The sequence below is a fragment of the Gopherus flavomarginatus genome, chromosome 10 (assembly GCF_025201925.1).
Source record: "Gopherus flavomarginatus isolate rGopFla2 chromosome 10, rGopFla2.mat.asm, whole genome shotgun sequence".
NCBI lineage: Eukaryota > Metazoa > Chordata > Testudines > Testudinidae > Gopherus > Gopherus flavomarginatus.
In genome coordinates this window covers 42,416,660-42,434,624 of record NC_066626.1, presented here as the reverse complement: position 1 = coordinate 42,434,624, position 17,965 = coordinate 42,416,660, and the positions used below count along the sequence as shown (strand labels likewise).

Here is a 17,965-nt window from a genome sequence, read left to right as displayed (position 1 = left end):
GTGTGCCCATGGGAGACTCATCTTCTGGTGAAGATACATATAAAGAAAAGCATTACTCAAAGCAACTTCTAAGGATCCCATTTCTACTTTGTCCAGAGGTTGCTTCATTTTTGGGGGTGGGTGGGAGTAGGGCACAGATGTTGCAGCTTCTTTTTTTAATGCATTAAACCAAACGCATCTATTTGTAACAATATACAGAAAGATCACTGTCCAAGCCTCTGGGCTCCACATCATCAATAAAAAGATCCTTCCTTCCCTTTTTCTTAGATCCAGAGTTGAAAAGCCTCTATTTTTAAATTTTAATACAGTAATAACTGACTGCAAAAAAAAAAAAAAAAAAAGTTACATTGATAGCAGGTGTAAAGACAAAACTGGGTGGTGCCCAAGAGATTTTAATATTTCAAATCTAAAAACCCCACTAACTTCAAACAGAGAAAGATCAGAGAATGAATGTGTGGAAAAACTGAAACAGCATGGAGAGCCAGGGAAGTACCAAAGGATTTTGGTAGGGAAAACAAGTTTGCTAACTTTTCAAAAAAAGTTAGACTCAATATTTTGAAGTGTTAATTTAAAAAAAGGTCTAAAATATTTACAGTAAAATGTGAGGTAAGCCAGGAAAACCTTACACGGACTTCATGAAAGTCAGCTACGCGTCACATATTGCTCTGTATTGAGTTCTGACCCAAGATTCTCATATACACAGTAGAAAAGAAAAGTGGTAAATCACAAATACTGAAATTAAATAAACTTATCCTTTAGTCACACTTCCAAAAAATCTGCCACACATATATGAATTCATCATTACCTTTCACAGGCTCAAATGCTCATATTAAACCTACATACCAGTATGATACATCCAACCAAAATAATATATTTCTAAGGCTGGAATATTTTCCTATTTGTAGTGAGAGGATTTTTATGCAAGCCTTTATAGAATCTGTCTCCATGAATATGGGGTAGGACACAACTGTGTCTGGAGAAAACTGTTTAGGTTTAGTTCGATTTTAGCTATAGTGTATAGGTACTCATCTTAAAACTTAATTGTAAAAAATACTCCAATTAAAATTGAGAAAGTTAAACAGTTTACATTTCACCCTTTATGCTGTTTAGTAATTTGCTTTCTTTATATCTTGCACTACATACATATAAATTGGTCTCACTTTCTGGTTTTATTACGGCAAATACTGCTGGGGAGAGATGACTGGAAACGTTACTACTCTTTTGTCTCAAAACCTGAATTTCAGGTCAAATTTACTCTTACTGTGTCCTTATAATATTTCAGCATTTCCAAAACACAAGACACTTAAATTGCATATTTCCAACACCTATTAATCTCCAGTAGCCACTTTTGCCATTTTAGTTAGATTCCCATATTTAAAAATTTAAGGTTGAATTCATTTTAAGGTTTTTAATCCAGAGAAAAATGTATTGTTACTTTCCCAAGTTCCCCTTACAAAGCAAGTCCATGCTTGAGATGCCAAAACAAGATGCCATTTTCAGTAGATTATGCAGATAGTCATATGATCATCCCTCTTCCTATTCTGTATGCAGGAATAATTGTCAGCTGATGCCATTTTTTTTGCATATCTGCATCAATGAAGATTAACAGAATTGATATTCAAATTATAATTATGCTCTAGAGTTAACATGTACTGAGATAAGTTGGGGCAGTTCATGCCTCTGAGCTCTGTTTCAGGTTGTGTTCAGATTCAGAAAAACATCCTGCACTTGTTCAGAATCTGAAAGCTAAGTTAAGTTTATATTTTGAGTCCACCCAAATGTACTAGCTCACCAAGCCACTACAAGCCAGCTGGATTTGACTACTGATTCTCTTTCCTATGACCACCACTTATTTTACACAATGGTTCTTGTGAAAAATAGTTATTATTTTTATATTTAAGTATGTTTGCTCAAGCCCTAAAACTGTGAAATATTTGCAAAAATCTGAGGGTCTTCTAGAACAGTCTGCCAGTGCACACTGAATAAATAAGATCAGAGTGCTCAATTATCGGTAATGTCAATGTAGAAATTGACTCAGTGAGTGTGTTTCTTCTAAGAAAGGCAAGTGCCTAAGATCCCACAAATTCCAGAACAGCACTTTGTATCCAGTCTTTTCATTGTCTTTATTCAGATTACTAATAAAAGATCATTCCAATAGGTATAAATGAATTTGTAAAAGCTTGAATCATAAGCATGTCAGTCAGTTTGATTTAAAGAACAAGTAAAAAAAACTAGGTTTTCCTCAAAAACGAAACAAACTCCCATCTCCTCCAAATACAAACATGAAGAGCAGGAACCCATAAGCATCTGACGAATAACAGGACGTTCAAATTTCACCCAATTAAGGGCCATATTTGTAACTTGACAGAAGCAAACTAGAGCCTCAGTAGATTCCTCCTTATAGTGCACCCTCTTCAGTCAAGTGACCAGGACACATTAACAATCTTGACAATATCCCTTTAATGTTTATCATTCTAGAACTTCTTGGAGGAAAAAAGGAGAGGAAATGCCTGGTTTTAGGACCACAGTAATCTGAGGCAGAACATACCTAGATAGTCTAGTCCAATCCCCTTGCAAAGGCAGGATGCAGACCCTACTGCTATCCCTGTAGAAGCATTAGATATTAAAAAGTAATACTACACTTGCTTATAACATAACAATTTTCAGAGTTTGGGGTATTTGTGAATGTTTCAGATCTTCCCCAAATACACGCTACAGCCAATTCTTATTAACTAAACTAAAATTTATTAAAAAACAAGAGAGAGAAAAAGAGTATGGTTAAAAAAAATCAGTATACATACAGACATGAGTTCAATTCTTAAGATTCAGGTTCACACCTCAACTGCTAGAAGAGGACCTCATCCTCCCTGATTGAACTAATCTTGTTATCTCTAAACTGATTCTGGCTTGCCTCTGGAAATTTCCATTACATGCATCTGACTCATTATTCACCCATGAAAGCTTATGCTCCAATACATCTGTTAGTCTATAAGGTGCCACAGGACTCTTTGTTGTTTTTTACAGATCCAGACTAACACGGCTACCCTGTGTCTGATAGTAGAGATGGTAAGCTTTGTAGTTGCAGAGTTCCTTTAGAATTCAGTTAATAGGTCACAGTCCAATTTCCAAGTATCATATTCAGGGTGTACCAGCATAACTGGGACATCAGTCTTGCGACTCAAACTTCCCCTGATGAAGCTTACGCAGACCTGAGATGACAGAATCAGGACCCAAGGATCTTTTATACAATTTCATGTCTTTTGACAAGTTGGAATTCCTCAGGGAACAAAAGGTAATTAGGATGATTTTGAAGGAGGTCCATCATCAGTACTTAGCTATACGAATTAACATAAGGCCATTTGCTTGTTCCTCTACCATTCACAATACATTTCAAGAAGAGATGAAAATTGAGATGTCCCATGTTTACAATTCATTTACATGATAGGATGTTCTTTTGACCTTGAATTATCAGAATACACCATAGACAGGGACTGTTGATTACACTGTTGACCATACTTATACATATGTAAATACACAAAAACACAAACATTAGCTCCCTACATATCTTTTGAGTGTTGTTTATTTTGCAGGATGTTTAACCCTTTTCAGCCATGCGTCAAAACCCCAGCATGAGACTTGTGTGGAAGGGCGAAATTAGAGCTCCTGGATACACCTTAAGGCTCTCCCCACATTGATATGAGCTGTGTTTACATTGAATTCTTTGTAAGGCCAAATTATTGATGCATGCTTTGGCCCCAGCCAAAAACTTAGCCCATACTTTGTGAAACACTTCAGTGATTCCAGAGTTTGGCTATGTATTAACATAGCCATTAATATTCTTCAGAGAGCACTTATTCTGGCATTCAGCCCTGAAGGCTGTGAGGTGTTGTACCTCAATTTCCCTTTGTGCACAACAGATCAAGCTTGTAGTGTATTTTCTGCTGGGAACAGTTTCAGAAATATGTATATGCACTAGCTGTGAAGTCTCAACATTAGACCTTTTAACACAAAGTGTGTTCTTGTTAAACCAAAGAGCATAATCATAAGGGTTTCAATTATGTACCACTCTTAACATGTTTAAGGGCTTTTCAAAAGATCATGCATATTGTACATTTTTATAGTTCTTGGTATCAGCAACAAGTTAGTTACAATCATTAGCAACAACATTAACATCAGTTCTACCACATATGTATGTACATTTACAACATCGTCGCGGATGGTTTTGGGTACATGTCGTCAGTCGCCCCTCCCTCCGTGAAAGCAACGGCAGACAACCATTTCGCGCCTTTTTTCCGTGCAGACGCCATACCATGGCAAGCATAGAGCCCACTCAGCTCAGCTCACCATCATCGCTGCTTTTGTGCACTGGGTGCTGCTGACAGCAGACGGTGCAGTAGGTCTGCAAATCATCATCATCCACTGCTTCCGTTGCAACTCTGCTCTCCTGCTGTTGTAAATGAGCTCAGTCTCAATTGAGTAAAATGATGACTGAGCTAAATAGAGTAAATGACCTCAGTCATCCACCGCTTCCACTGCAACTATGCTCTCCTGTCCACTACGCAGGTCCTCTCATCGTTCAGTATAAATATCTATTCTCATGGCATCTGTCGTCATCCACCGCTTCCGCTAAAACTCTGCTCTTCTGCAGACACCATACCACGACAAGCATAGAGCCCGCTCAGCTCACTGCTGCTGTTTTGAGCATTGCAAACACCTCGCACATTATCCTGCAGGATGTGCAGAACCTGCAAAAGCAGGCAAGGAGGTGACGACAGCGTGATCACGATAGTGATGAGGACGTGGACACAGACTTCTCTCAAAGCACAGACCCCGGCAATTTGGACATCATGGTGGTAATGGGGCAGGTTCACGCAGTGAATGCTGACTCTGGGCCCGGAAAACAAACACAGACTGGTGGGACCGCATAGTGTTGCGGGTCTGGGATGATTCCCAGTGGCTGAGAAACTTTCGCATGCGTAAGGGCACTTTCATGGAACTTCGTGACTTGCTTTTCCCTGCCTTGAAGCGCAATACCAAGATGAAAGCAGCCCTCATAGTTGAGAAGGGAGTGGCGATAGCCCTCTGGAAGCTTGCAATGCCAGACAGCTACCGGTCAGTCAGGAATCAATTTGGAGTGGGGGCTGCTGTGATCTAAGCAGCAAACGCAATCACTGAGCTGCTGCTATCAAGGGTAGTGACTCTGGGAAATGTGCAGGTCATAGTGGATGGCTTTGCTGCAATGGGATTCCCTAACTGTGCTGAGGCAATAGACAGAACGCATATCCCTGTCTTGAAACCAGACCACCTTGACAGCCAGTACATTAACCGCAAGGGGTACTTTTCCATGGTGCTGCAAGCACTGGTGGATCACAAGGGACATTTCACTGACTTCAACGTGAGATGGCCGGGAAAGGTACATGACGCTCGCATCTGCAGGAACTCTGGTCTGTTTGAACAGCTGCAGGAAGGGAATTACTTCCCAGACCAGAAAATATCTGTTGGGGATGTTGAAATGCCTAAAGTTACCCTTGGGGACCCAACCTACCCCTTAATGCCATGGCTCATGAAGCCATACACAGGCAGCCAAGACAGTAGTAAGGAGCTATTCAGCTACAGGCTGAGCAAGTGCAGAATGGTGGCAGAATGCGCATTTGGACGTTTAAAAGTGCGCTGGTGCAGTTTACTGACTCGGTTAGACCTCGGCGAAACCAATGTTCCCACTGTTATTGCTGCTTGCTGTGTGCTCCACAATATCTGTGAGAGTAAGGGGGAGACGTTTATGGTGGGGTGGGAGGTTGAGGCAAATTGCCTGGCCACTGATTACGCGCAGCCAGACACCAGGGCGATTAGAAGAGCACAGCAGGGCGCGCTGCACATCAGAGAAGCTTTGAAAACCAATTTCATGACTGGCCAGCCTACGGTGTGACAGTTGTATGTCTTTCTCCTTAAGGAAAACCCACCCCCTTGGTTCACTCTACTTCCCTGTAAGCCAACCAACCTCCCTCCTTCAATCACTGCTTGCAGAAGCAATAAAGTCATTATTGTTTTAAAATCATGCATTCTTTATTCACTCGTCTCATAAATAGGGAGATAACTGCCAAGGTAGCCCAGGAGGGGTGGGGGAGGAGGGAAGCACCAGATGGAGTGGTGGATGAGGGAAGGACAAGGCCACACTGTACTTCAAAACTTATTGAGTGCCAGCCTTCTGTTGCTTGGGTAGTCCTCTGGGGTGGAGTGGTTGGGTGCTCAGAGCCCTCTCCCCACCCGCAGGAGCCTCAGCATTGCATCCTCCCTCCTCTCATCGCACTGCCGCTACCTCTCATCTCACTCATCCCCCCGTCGTCGCATTCATTTTCTGCTTTCCTGAACTCTGCCATCGTTTGCCTCCATGCATTCTGCTGAGCGCTTTCAGTGCGGGAGGACTGCATGAGGTCAGAGAACATTTCATCGCAAGTGGGTTTTTTTCACCTTCTTATCTGCACTAGCCTCTGGGACGGAGATGACGGGGGGACCTTTGAAACATTTGCAGCTGCAGGAGGAAAAAGGGGAGAGTAGTATTTAAAAAGACACATTTCAGAGAACAATGGGTAGACTGTTTCAAGGTGAACCAAGCTGTTAACATTACATAGCTCATGTGCTTTCATTACAAGGTTGCATTTTGCCTCTTACATTGAGGGCCTACCGGTTTGGTGTGAGACATCACTCATGCAGGGCCGGGCAACAGAATTTGGCTTGCAGGTAGCCATAGTAAGCCACAGATTTTTGGCTTCTTCAACCTTCATAACATGTGGGAATGGTTTCAAACTGCAGCGCCCTCCTTTCCCATACCAAGCACCTGCTGGGTTGGCCATTTAAAAGGGGGGGCTGTACTGGCCACGAATGCATCCCAAGTCTTCAGGACAAATAAATCATTAAACACGCTTTCTTTTGAACCATGCATTACATTTACAAAGGTACACTCACCAGAGGTACCTTCTCCAGCTTCCTGGTCCGTGAGCCCACCTTGGGAGGGTATTGTCTCCAGGGTGATAAACAGTTCCTGGCTGTCGGAAAGAATGGTTTCTCCGCTTGCCTGCTGTGCGCTATCCTCATCCTCCTCCAACTCCTCATCTTCCTTATCCCCAAAATCCTCATCCCTGTTGAATGAGATTCCCCCCTTGCAGGTGTCCACAGACAGGGGTGGGGTAGTGGTAGACACCCACCCCCGCCCCCGAATTGCATGCAGCTCATCATAGAAGAGGCATGTCTAGGGCTTTGGTAGGCTTCCTTGAGCTCCTTAATTTTCAAGCGGCACTGCTTTAGGTCCCTGTTGTAGTTTCTGTCCATCATGCCCTTGCAGATTTTTTGAAATTTTTTGGCATTTCGTCTTTTGGAACGGAGTTCTGATAGCACAGATTCATCTCCCCAAACAGCAATCAGATTCAGTACCTCCCATTCAGTCCATGCTAGAGCTCTTTTGTGATTCTGGGACTCCATGGTCACCTGTGCTGATGCGCTTGCCACACTGGCCAAACAGGGAATGAAATTCAGAAGTTCCCAGGGCTTTTGCTGTGTACCTGGCTAGTTCATCTAAGTTGAAAGTGCTGTCCAGAGCCGTCACAATGGAGCACTCTGGGATAGCTCCCTGAGGCCAACACTGTCGAATTGTGTCCACACTACCCCAAATTTGACCTGGCGAATTCGATTTCAGCACTAATCCCCTTGTCAGAGAGGAGTACAAAAATCGATTTTAAGAGCCCTTTAAGTCGACAAAAATGACTTTGTCCCGTGGACGGGGCAGGGTTAAATCGATCTAATGCTGCCAAATTCGACCTAAACTCGTAGTGTAGATCAGGGCTAAGAGACTACAAGTCATAATCAAAATATCTAGAGATGAGAGTTTGCCTACTCTCCCCTGCATCCTTGTATCCCACTAACCCGATCTTTCCTCAGTGCCTGAGTCACAGACTGCTTACTTAAAGAATCAACATGGAGACATTCATGTTCCAACAACATTGCCTCGCCAACAAGTTGGTTAAGCTTACAGGGCTGTTTAAATTCCCTACCAATTTTTATTTCATTCGAAATCTTTTCAAAGATATTTACTGGATCTTTCTAAAGAAAAGTCTGTGGATCTATACAACTCGGAAAGACTCCGGCAGTTAGGAACTGGAACAAGTCTCCTGAACAAACTGTTGCTTTCTCTATATAATGATTCACCCTGAGTTAACTCAAACAAATCACTTCCATACCCATTAGGGTATGTCTACACTACGGGATTACTCCGATTTTACAGAAACCAGTTTTGTAAAACAGATTGTATAAAGTCGAGTGCACGCGGCCACACTAAGCACATTAATTCGGTGATGTGCGTCCATGTACCGAGGCTAGCATCGATTTCCGGAGCGTTGCACTGTGAGTAGCTATCCCATAGCTATCCCATAGTTCCCGCAGTCTCCCTCGCCCATTGGAATTCTGGATTGAGATCCCAAAGCAAAAACAGTGTTGCGGGTGATTCTGGGTAAATGTCGTCACTCAATCCTTCCTCCGTGAAAGCAATGGCAGACAATCATTTTGCACCCTTTTTCCCTGGATTGCCCTGGCAGACGCCATAGAATGGCAACCATGGAGCCCGTTTAGCCTTTTGTCACTGGGGTAAATTGACGACATATACCCTGAAACACCCGGGAAAATGTTTTTGACTCTTCAGGCATTGAGAGCTCAGCCAAGAATGCAAATGCTTTTCGGAGACTGCGGGGACTGTGGGATAGCTGGAGTCCTCAGTACCTCCTCCCTCCCTCCATGAGCGTCCATTTGATTCTTTGGATTTCCATTACGCTTATCACACAGCACTGTGCTGAGTCCCTGCTGTGGACTCTGTCTATCATAGCCTGGAGATTTTTTCAAATACTTTGTCATTTCGTCTTCTGTAATGGATCTCTGATAGAACAGATTTGTCTCCCCATACAGAGATCTCCTGTACAGTCCATGCTGGAGCTCTTTTTGGACTTGGGACTGCATCGCCACCCGTGCTGATCAGAGCTCCATGCTAGGCAAACAGGAAATGAAATTCAAAAGTTTGTGGTGCTTTTCCTGTCTACCTGGCCAGCGCATCTGAGTTCGGATTGCTTTCCAGAGCGGTCACAGTGGTGCACTGTGGGATACCGCCTGGAGGTCAATACCGTCGAATTGCAGCCACACTAACCCTAATCCAACGTGGCAATACTGATTTGAGCGCTACTCCCCTCGTCGGGGAGGAGTACAGAAATCGGTTTAAAGAGCCCTTTATATTGATATAAAGGGCTTCGTTGTGTGGATGGGTGCAGGGTTAATTCGGTTTAACGCTGCTAAATTCGGTTTAAACACGTAGTGTAGACCAGGCCTGAATTGCAGCAAACTGCTTGCAAAAAACTATCCTGAAGATTTTTCTCTTCAGGAATTTTTCTAAGCAACAACCCATTTTTCACAGAAATTCTGCCCTTGCCCGTTTCACCTAGGGCTTGCTCTAAAGGAACATTTTCCTGAGCAAAACAGACACTTTCTGGGTTTCACTTAAATCCAGAATCATCTCTGTACCATTAGGAGGATTTTCACAAACTCTCTTTCAGGTAAACTGCTAGACTTCATAGTCACAAGATTAGAAGCATTCTCTTCCCTGTTACAAGTTTCCACACTATTAGTGGATAACAGTCAAGTAACCTTATGCTTTCCTTGTGCCCTGGCTATGATATCACCCTGATCAGACAAGGTTATCATATCTTTACCCAGCAACATACTAGCAACAGGCAAAATAGAAGCACCAGAATCGCTTGGTCTCTCAGAGCTATTTATGACATTAACTGGATGCAACCTAGTTATAATGTCATCATCCCTAGCAGATACAAATTCAGGACCACTTCCTTCCTGGGCTTCAGTTGTATCCAGAATCAGCTCTACGTCAACTGATAAATTTTCAACCATCATAGGCTGACAAGGCTTCTTCTGTCTGCTTTACAGACAGAAAAGAGCTGGAGAATCATTCTTCTTTAACAGAAAAAACAGCTTGGGATATCCCTTCCTTTGTCCCAGCACACATGGCTGTTCACAGACAATTGCTTGGAGATTGGGGTAGCTCCCTTCATAGGCAAGTCATTACCCCTAACAGACACAGGAACATTTCCTTCACTGTCAAAATTCTCCACACTGGTAACAGGGAAGGTACAGGGATACTCATGTTCCACTAACCTTGCCTTCCAAAACTGTTGATGAGACAAAGCCATCAGCTCAGAAGGCTGCCTATGTTCATCTAAAGTTTCTTTGCCTTTCCCTCCCTTAACAGATAAACTGCTGTTTTCTACAAATAGTGTCTTATTACACTGAGCTACTTTAAGCACATCACTTTTACCTGGGTCAGACTTACTTTCCCAAGCTTTACTAGCCAACATTCCATCACTCATAAAAAAAATTACCCTTTTCTTCCTCAATACACTGATTACCAACTTAAATTTGCTCTAGAGAAACATCTCCCTGAGCCTTAAAATCACAGAATATCAGGGTTGGAAGGGACCTTGGGAGGTCATCTAGTCCAACCTTCTGCTCTAAACAGGACCAATCCCTGGACAGATTTTTGCCCCAGACCCCTAGAGTGACCCCCCTCAAGGATTGAACTCACAACCCTGGATTTAGCAGGCCAATGCTCAAACCACTGAGCTATCCGTCCCCCCAGGTCTAATACCAGATTCACTTCTGAGATACCAGACAATTAGGAATTTTTTCCACCTATTCACTGCTTCATTGCACAGATAAACAGCTATCTTCCTCATACAAACATTCAGAGAAACTCTACATAGGCAAATCCTTGCCCCTAGTAGACACAGGTTCAGGATTATTTCTTTCCTGTGACTGGTTTATGTCATCAACTTAACTGAACAAAGTTTTAATATCATCCCCAGTCAAAAGATCCTTAGGCAATAACTTCCTTACACCAGCTATAACTTCACGATTAACACCATTCCATTCAAGATGGATTCTGGTTAAAGGCACACTTACAATAAACTCATAGAAGATTACAATATTCATTATTATTTGGTAAATAATCTTCTTCTTTGACAAAATCTGTTTTAACAAGAGTGATATTAGAAGCTCTAATTTGCCATAAACAGCTTTACCATTGACTTTTACATTCTCTGCATGAGTTATGGGATTACCTTCACCTGAACTCACTGTAAAAGCATTTACATAAAAGGTGACAGGGTTGGGGTAAATTTGGTTACACACAGACAACTGCTTAGAGTCAAACAACACACCAACATTGTTACAAACTGGATAGATTCTATCCCCATCTTTGCTGTTGAGAGGAGCTGGCTTTCCAGAATGATACAGTTTCTGTCCTTTTATTCTCTTGAGTTGGAGCTTAAGTTTGTCCACTTCTGCCTTAGCTTCTAGTTCTTGCAATCAAATTTATGCCATTCTTTGTTCATGTTCAAAACACAGGTGTTCTCTTTCAACAGCTTCTCCTTTCATATCAGCTATTTTTCTGCTTTTGGTCAAGTTCTAGCTGCTGGTTTCTCACTGCAAGCATTTTCACTGAGCCTGCTTCCTTATCACTGGCAATTAACAGATTTTTTAGTTCCTGCTCTGGGGCCTTTTGCTTAAAATAAAACCCTGTCTGTAAGCACAATTCTTCCAAGCATTTTCTGTCAGGATCTTGATCGTGAGTCACTCACTGTAACTGATTTTTAACCCTTAAACTCTCCAATATCAAAATTAAATTTTGACAAGCAGATGGTTCTGATTCAAAAACCCAATTAACCTGTGTTAACGTGTATCCAAGCATGACTACACCACTGTGACCAGGGTCCTAGTGGGGAGCCAGCTATGGTCACTCAATTAGGGTGAACTGCAAAGAATGGGGTAGTCAAACCCCAAAAAGCTGGTGGGTATTGTAATACTTAGATCAGGGGTAGGCAACCTGTGGCACGTGAGCTGATTTTCAGTGGCACTCACACTGCCTGGGTCTTGGACACTGGTCTGGGGGGCTCTGCATTTTAATTTAATTTTAAATGAAGCTTCTTAAATATTTTAAAAACCTTATTTACTTTACATACAACAATAGTTTAGTTATATATTATAGACTTATAGAAAGAGACCTTCTAAAAACAATAAAATGTATTACTGGCACGCAAAACCTTAGAGTGAGTAAGTGAAGACTTGGCACATCACTTCTGAAAGGTTGCTGACCCTTGACTTAGGCCTTGGCTACACTGGCGCTTTACAGCGCTGCAACTTTCTCGCTCAGGGGTGTGAAAAAACACCCCCGAGCGCAGCAAGTTACAGCGCTGTAAAGTGTCAGTTGTAAACAGTGCCCCAGCACTGGGAACGCAGCTCCCAGCGCTGTAAGCTAATCCCCACGGGGAGGTGGAGTACCTGCAGCACTGGGAGATCTCTCTCCCAGCGCAGGGCCAGCTCCAGGCCACAGCGTGCCAAGCGCGTGCTTGGGGCGGCATGCCGAGGGGGGCTCTCAGCCCGTTGTTGGGAGGGCGGCAGGCAGCTCGGGTGGAGCTCCCACAGGCATGCCTGCGGAGGGTCCGCTGGTCCCATGGCTCCAGTGGAGCATCCGCAGGCATGCCTGCGGGAGGTCCAGCGGAATCGCGGGACCACCATACCCCCCGCAGGGAAGCCTGTGGGAGGTCCACCGGAGCTGCTGGACCGGCGAGCGGTAGAGTGCCCTCCGCGGCGTGCTGCCGTGCTTGGGGCGGCGAAATTGCTAGAGCCGGCCCTGTCCCAGCGCTGGCGCCGCGACCACACTCGCACTTCAAAGCACTGCAGCGGCAGCACTTTGGAGTTTCCAGTGTAGCCAAGCCCTCTGATTCACCAAACCAGCATAAAACAGCTTCTTTATTATCTTACTGGTTACTCAGAAGTCCAAACAACACAGTTCCCTTAAAATGATCCAGCCTCAGGTTTCCATCCAGGTATTCACGTCAAATATGATGAAAATTTCTGTAAATCTTATTTCATCATATCAAAGAAAAGGTTCTACCAATCCCAAAGGATCCGACACATTACCTTCCAGATTAATGTTTCAGATCTTACCCAAATTCACGCTACAGCCAATTCTTACTAACTAAACTAAAATTTATTAAAAAACAGGAGAGAGAGAGTATGGTTAAAAGATCAATATACATATAAACACGAGTTCAATTCTTAAGATTCAGATTCATAGTAGAGATGGTGAGCTTTGTAGTTGTAAAGAGTTCCTTTAGCATTCAGTTACAGGTCACAGTCCAATGTCCAAATATCATATTCAGGGCATATTAGCATATCTGGGACCTCAGTCTTGCAACTCAAACTTCTCCTGATGAAGCTTAAGCAGACCTGAGATGACAGAATCAGGACCCAAGGATCTTTTACACAATTTCATGTCTTTTGACAAGTTGAAATTCCTCAGGAAACAAAAGGTAATTAGGATGACTTTGAAGGAGGTCCATCGCTGGTACTAAGCTATACGAATTAACATAAGGCTCTTTGATTGTTCCTCCACCACTCACAATACATTTCAAAAAGAGATGAATACTAAGATATCCCAAGTTTACAATTAATTTACAATATATGATTTTCTTTTGACCTGAATTATCAGAATACAGTATAGACAAGGACTGTTAATTACACTGTCCACCCTACTTATACATATGTAATACACAAAAACACAAACATTCACTCCCTGTATGTCTTCTGAGAGTTATTTATTTTGCAGGATGCTTACCCTTTCTAGCCACACGTCACAGTATTTTTATAATACTCTGATGTGCACACACCATTTAAGAGAAACACTATAGGCCCATGTATATGCTGGAACTAATTTCTGCAGCAAGGCTCCCATGCATGTGCAGATCTCTGGATGGCATACTGGAAATTCTGGAGTAGCTTCATTTAAAATAATTGGAGTGTTTTGGCATATTAAACAAAATGAATACAGCAATAATTACAGTAGCCCCAGTGTTTACTTTTGTTACATTCAAATTACGGTAAGCTGTGATCCACATTTTTAGTCTTCAATGTTTCATAGTTTTTTGCACTGAATATATATTTTTGTTTTGACAATCTATAACTGCATCACAGAAGTTATCAGAGAAGCTAGAGGTTTCAAAATCTGAGAAAGAGGAAGGCAGGGCTTTTGGCTCCAGAGAAAGTGTGGCAATTGTTTGGGACTGTGGGTTAAGAAGAATATTAGATGTATACTGCTGTTAAAATTATCAGCAGTGACATGATTAAAAGCGAACATTTAAATTTATTCCTTGTAATTAGAAAAAATAAATAACTTTAAATGACTACAAACCTATAATTATTATCTTCATCCATCTTCTCCTATTTGTTTGTTACATCCACTTGTGTCTTGTCTTAGACTGCAAAGTTTTTGGGCCAGGGAAGGCATTTGTCTATGTATTTGTACGAAAGCTAGCAAAATGGGCCCTTTTTTTGACTAGGGCATGTGGGACTCACCATATGACAAACAATAAACTGTTGTCTTAGATTTAAGAATTAATGCTCCATTAAAATGAACAGGGTAGTTCACATTTTATCAGAGCTATTATTTCAGAGTTCCTGCATGTTTGCAAACTCAGGCAAACATCATTGCAACACCACCTTAAAGTTACCCTTCCATTTTAAAATAATAAAACCTTAGATTATGAAGCATGATTCTGCTGTAAGGAGTGCATTCCACAGTAAACTCTGCATATGCAAGATCACAGAACATACAGGGTACTGGAAATATCCACAACAGCAGCAGAATTCAGTTATAAAAGAGGGAGCATGGAGTCAAGGGCACATGAAAGACAGTAAACATTTAAGCATGTAAACATAATTGTCCTATTTCTTTAGAAACAAACTAATCAAACTATTTTTATTAAATTGTGAATTATTTTACAATAAAGAAACTTTTGGAATTTATTTTTTATACAAATGAATGAACCGTTATCTGACAGATTATACTCAGCTCCATATGAGAAAGTCATGATACTGTATTTAGAAAAGGTGCTGGCAAAAAGCCAACATAATAAGGAGTGACAAAGTAGATAAGCCTTTCACTTTCTACATGCATTTATAAATTCATAGTATCTGGCCCCAAGTGACCTTTCTGCGATGCAATCTATAAAGCAAGACTCTCTTAGCATGAAAAAAATAAAACATTTGACTAAACTCTGATAAATATAAGTGAAAATATATATATATATATATATATATATATATATATATATATATATATATATATATATATTATTATTAAGAAGTTATTTAATTTACCCCAAAATTAAAACAAATTTACTTCATCATATATTAAACTTTATACTAAAATTAAAATGGATTCTTCAATTTCAAATTATTTCTTTGCAAAAGAGAATTCTTATCACACATAAAAAGGATCATTCAAAACTGAGCATTTGATTAATTCAAACATCTTGTTTTCTACCACCACAACATAACATGTCTAAGCTAACTACAGTCTGTCTTTTTAACATACAGTTAGATGTCATCACATTGGTTTTCAGCCTAAAATAATATTTCCTCTAGCCCTCCAAACTTTATCCTTTACAGAAGAAAAAATTCACAGGTATTCCTCTCATCATTCTCATTAAATCAGGTGCAATGGATTTGAGAAAATGGACTTTTAAAGGAAAAAATGGTACTGCATTTTTAATAAATGGAAAAGGGTAACATGTTCCTTTTTCTTTCTTGCTAGTTGAGTTCCATTTTGGGTTCAAGTGACAGGGACTCATTCAACCAGATACTTCCCACATTTAACTACATCTCCTCTAGGAAAAAAAATGGAGGCTCACCAAGAAATTAGATAAACACTGTCCTAAAGAGATCTGTGTCCCTCCTGCTCTCCATTTCAACTTCTCCTTTGTTTTGTTCCTTTAAGCTTTTGTACTCTAAAAATAAAAATATTTTCTGCTAACACTTTAATAATTTAAATAATAAAATCTTACACCAAGCTTCAGAAATTCTGATAATATAGGCACAGCATACACACTAATATATTCACGTGAATTGGATGGTAACATTTAGTAGAATGTATCATGCGAACAGGAGGAAGGATAAGGACACCCTGTACCACAGTGCAAGGTGAACACATGAACTCTATTCCACTTCATGATTCTCAACATTACTTGTGTCTATTTTCAAGGGAAGCCAAATTTAGGCAGGAATGCACGCCCTTTAGCTGAACAACATGGAACAGACTTGCACTCTCAGCAAAGAGCACGACATATCTGACCTATGAAATGTCTTGTAACACTATTACTCAACAAAGTTCTATTCGTTTTTGTCTGGAGGGTTTCTGTTGTGATAAAAAAATTATAAATACAGTAAGTTTATTTATAACCTACCAACATAGCACGAACGGGATTTCAAACTTGTGTAATTTGCCAAATTATCAAAAAGAAACACAAGAAGATGTCTCTCTATGCCTGCAACTTTTTCTTAATTTGATGTACCTCTAAATATTAGTACAATTTAAAATGTTTAAGTTCCTATAGCTTTTTTATTGCAAGTTTCAGATATGCAAGAAAAGTAATATGGCAGCCATTACATCTTCATTTCTCATGCGCACAAAACAAAGCATATCTGTTGTAGAACTTGTGGAATTAAGACTTTTTAAAAACAACAAACTGCCTACCTGCCAGTAAAATATTTAACTTCATATCGAGAACTTACAGATTTAGCATCCCGTAAGGATAAAACTACTACATACATGACTTCAAATAATTTACTTCATTTCAGCAACAAAAAACTCCTACTTCAAAACAAAACGTAAGACAAGAATCACATATGCTCCATATTATACAGAGCATTCCAGTTGAACAGAATCAGAGCATGCAAAAAGTTAAATACGTCAAATGTCAGAAAACAACCCAGTCATGTTTCAAGTCTTGTGCATGACTTGCAAAATCTTTGTTTGACGGCCTAACTACCAGAAGTCCAGAAGCCAATAAAACAGCTTTTAGATATCTAATATTCATTTGTACTTCAATAAATTAATACTTAAACTATTTTATTCTTTAAGACTAAATACTACACCTTCAGTTTATGCTTTTATGCTGGGGGAAGGGAATTTACATGGTATATCAGGTGTTAAAAAATCAGACAGAATCATTTGAATATAACATTGCAATTTTTAGCACCCACCCCTGTATTCAAGTTAACCAAAAAATGTGGTGGTTAGATATAATCAGTTCTCTCAGCCAAAAGGGTCTCTTGGCTGCTTATCACATCTGGGAACTTGACAATACAGCATCAAAGGTCACATGTCAAGGGAGACATAAAGGTGACTTGTGTTATTACGGTCTTATTTCCAGTGGAACTCCTTAATTTAAAATTACTTTCATTTCCTGTATTCTAGCTAAAGTGTTTTACTTGAGAATTTCTGAATGTAAGGGAAATATTTTTACATGGAAAGATATTTAAAATATTAAGGGACACAATCTAGGACCAAAGACACTGCCCCACATTTGATCACATCAATCTTGTTACAAAATCTTACTTTCATAATTTTGTGTTTTCCTTTTAGAATTATCTTTCTGACGGCTTGAGAGAAATCAGAGAGGAGGGGAAAAAAAGCTTCCAGTAATTCAGTATAAACATACCAATTTGGGTACCTTACACTAAGAAAGTGACATGATGTAAACAGATTAGTACTTACACACACAGAGCAAGCTGAGGTGTAGATTTTTTTACGACTCTTAGCTATAGTACAACATTTTTGTAAGAGAATCAGGAAAATCCTTAAGGTAAGATCTACAGTAGAAAACCACTTTCAAGGTAGGGCTTTTTATTATCTTGAAAAGTGTAACTTAAAAAAATAATGCAGCTTAGGGTTTGGGGTTTTGTTTTTGTGCTATAGAGGAAATGTTGTAACTATTTCAAAAATATTTGAAGGAAAGAAATATTAAGCAATAACCTGTTTCAGTATCAGTTTACCTTAATACCATTCAAACCTAAAAGG

The 17,965-nt window shown here is 40.5% G+C and overlaps 1 protein-coding gene across 3 annotated transcripts in view; it reads right to left on the bottom strand.

The window, feature by feature from the left end:
• The window catches only part of SLC25A12 (solute carrier family 25 member 12), an 86,180-nt gene that overhangs the window by 66,296 nt on the left and 1,919 nt on the right, over nucleotides 1–17,965 (bottom strand). The window contains exons 3-4 of one of the 3 annotated variants that reach the window (XM_050916719.1): nucleotides 2,549–2,605; nucleotides 594–690 (exon numbers count right to left, since the gene is read on the bottom strand). The exons of the other annotated variants lie outside the window; for them this stretch is intronic. The gene's annotated coding sequence lies outside the window, so the exon portion shown is untranslated. The remainder of the gene's footprint in view (nucleotides 1–593; nucleotides 691–2,548; nucleotides 2,606–17,965) is intronic. 3 annotated transcript variants of the gene reach the window in all.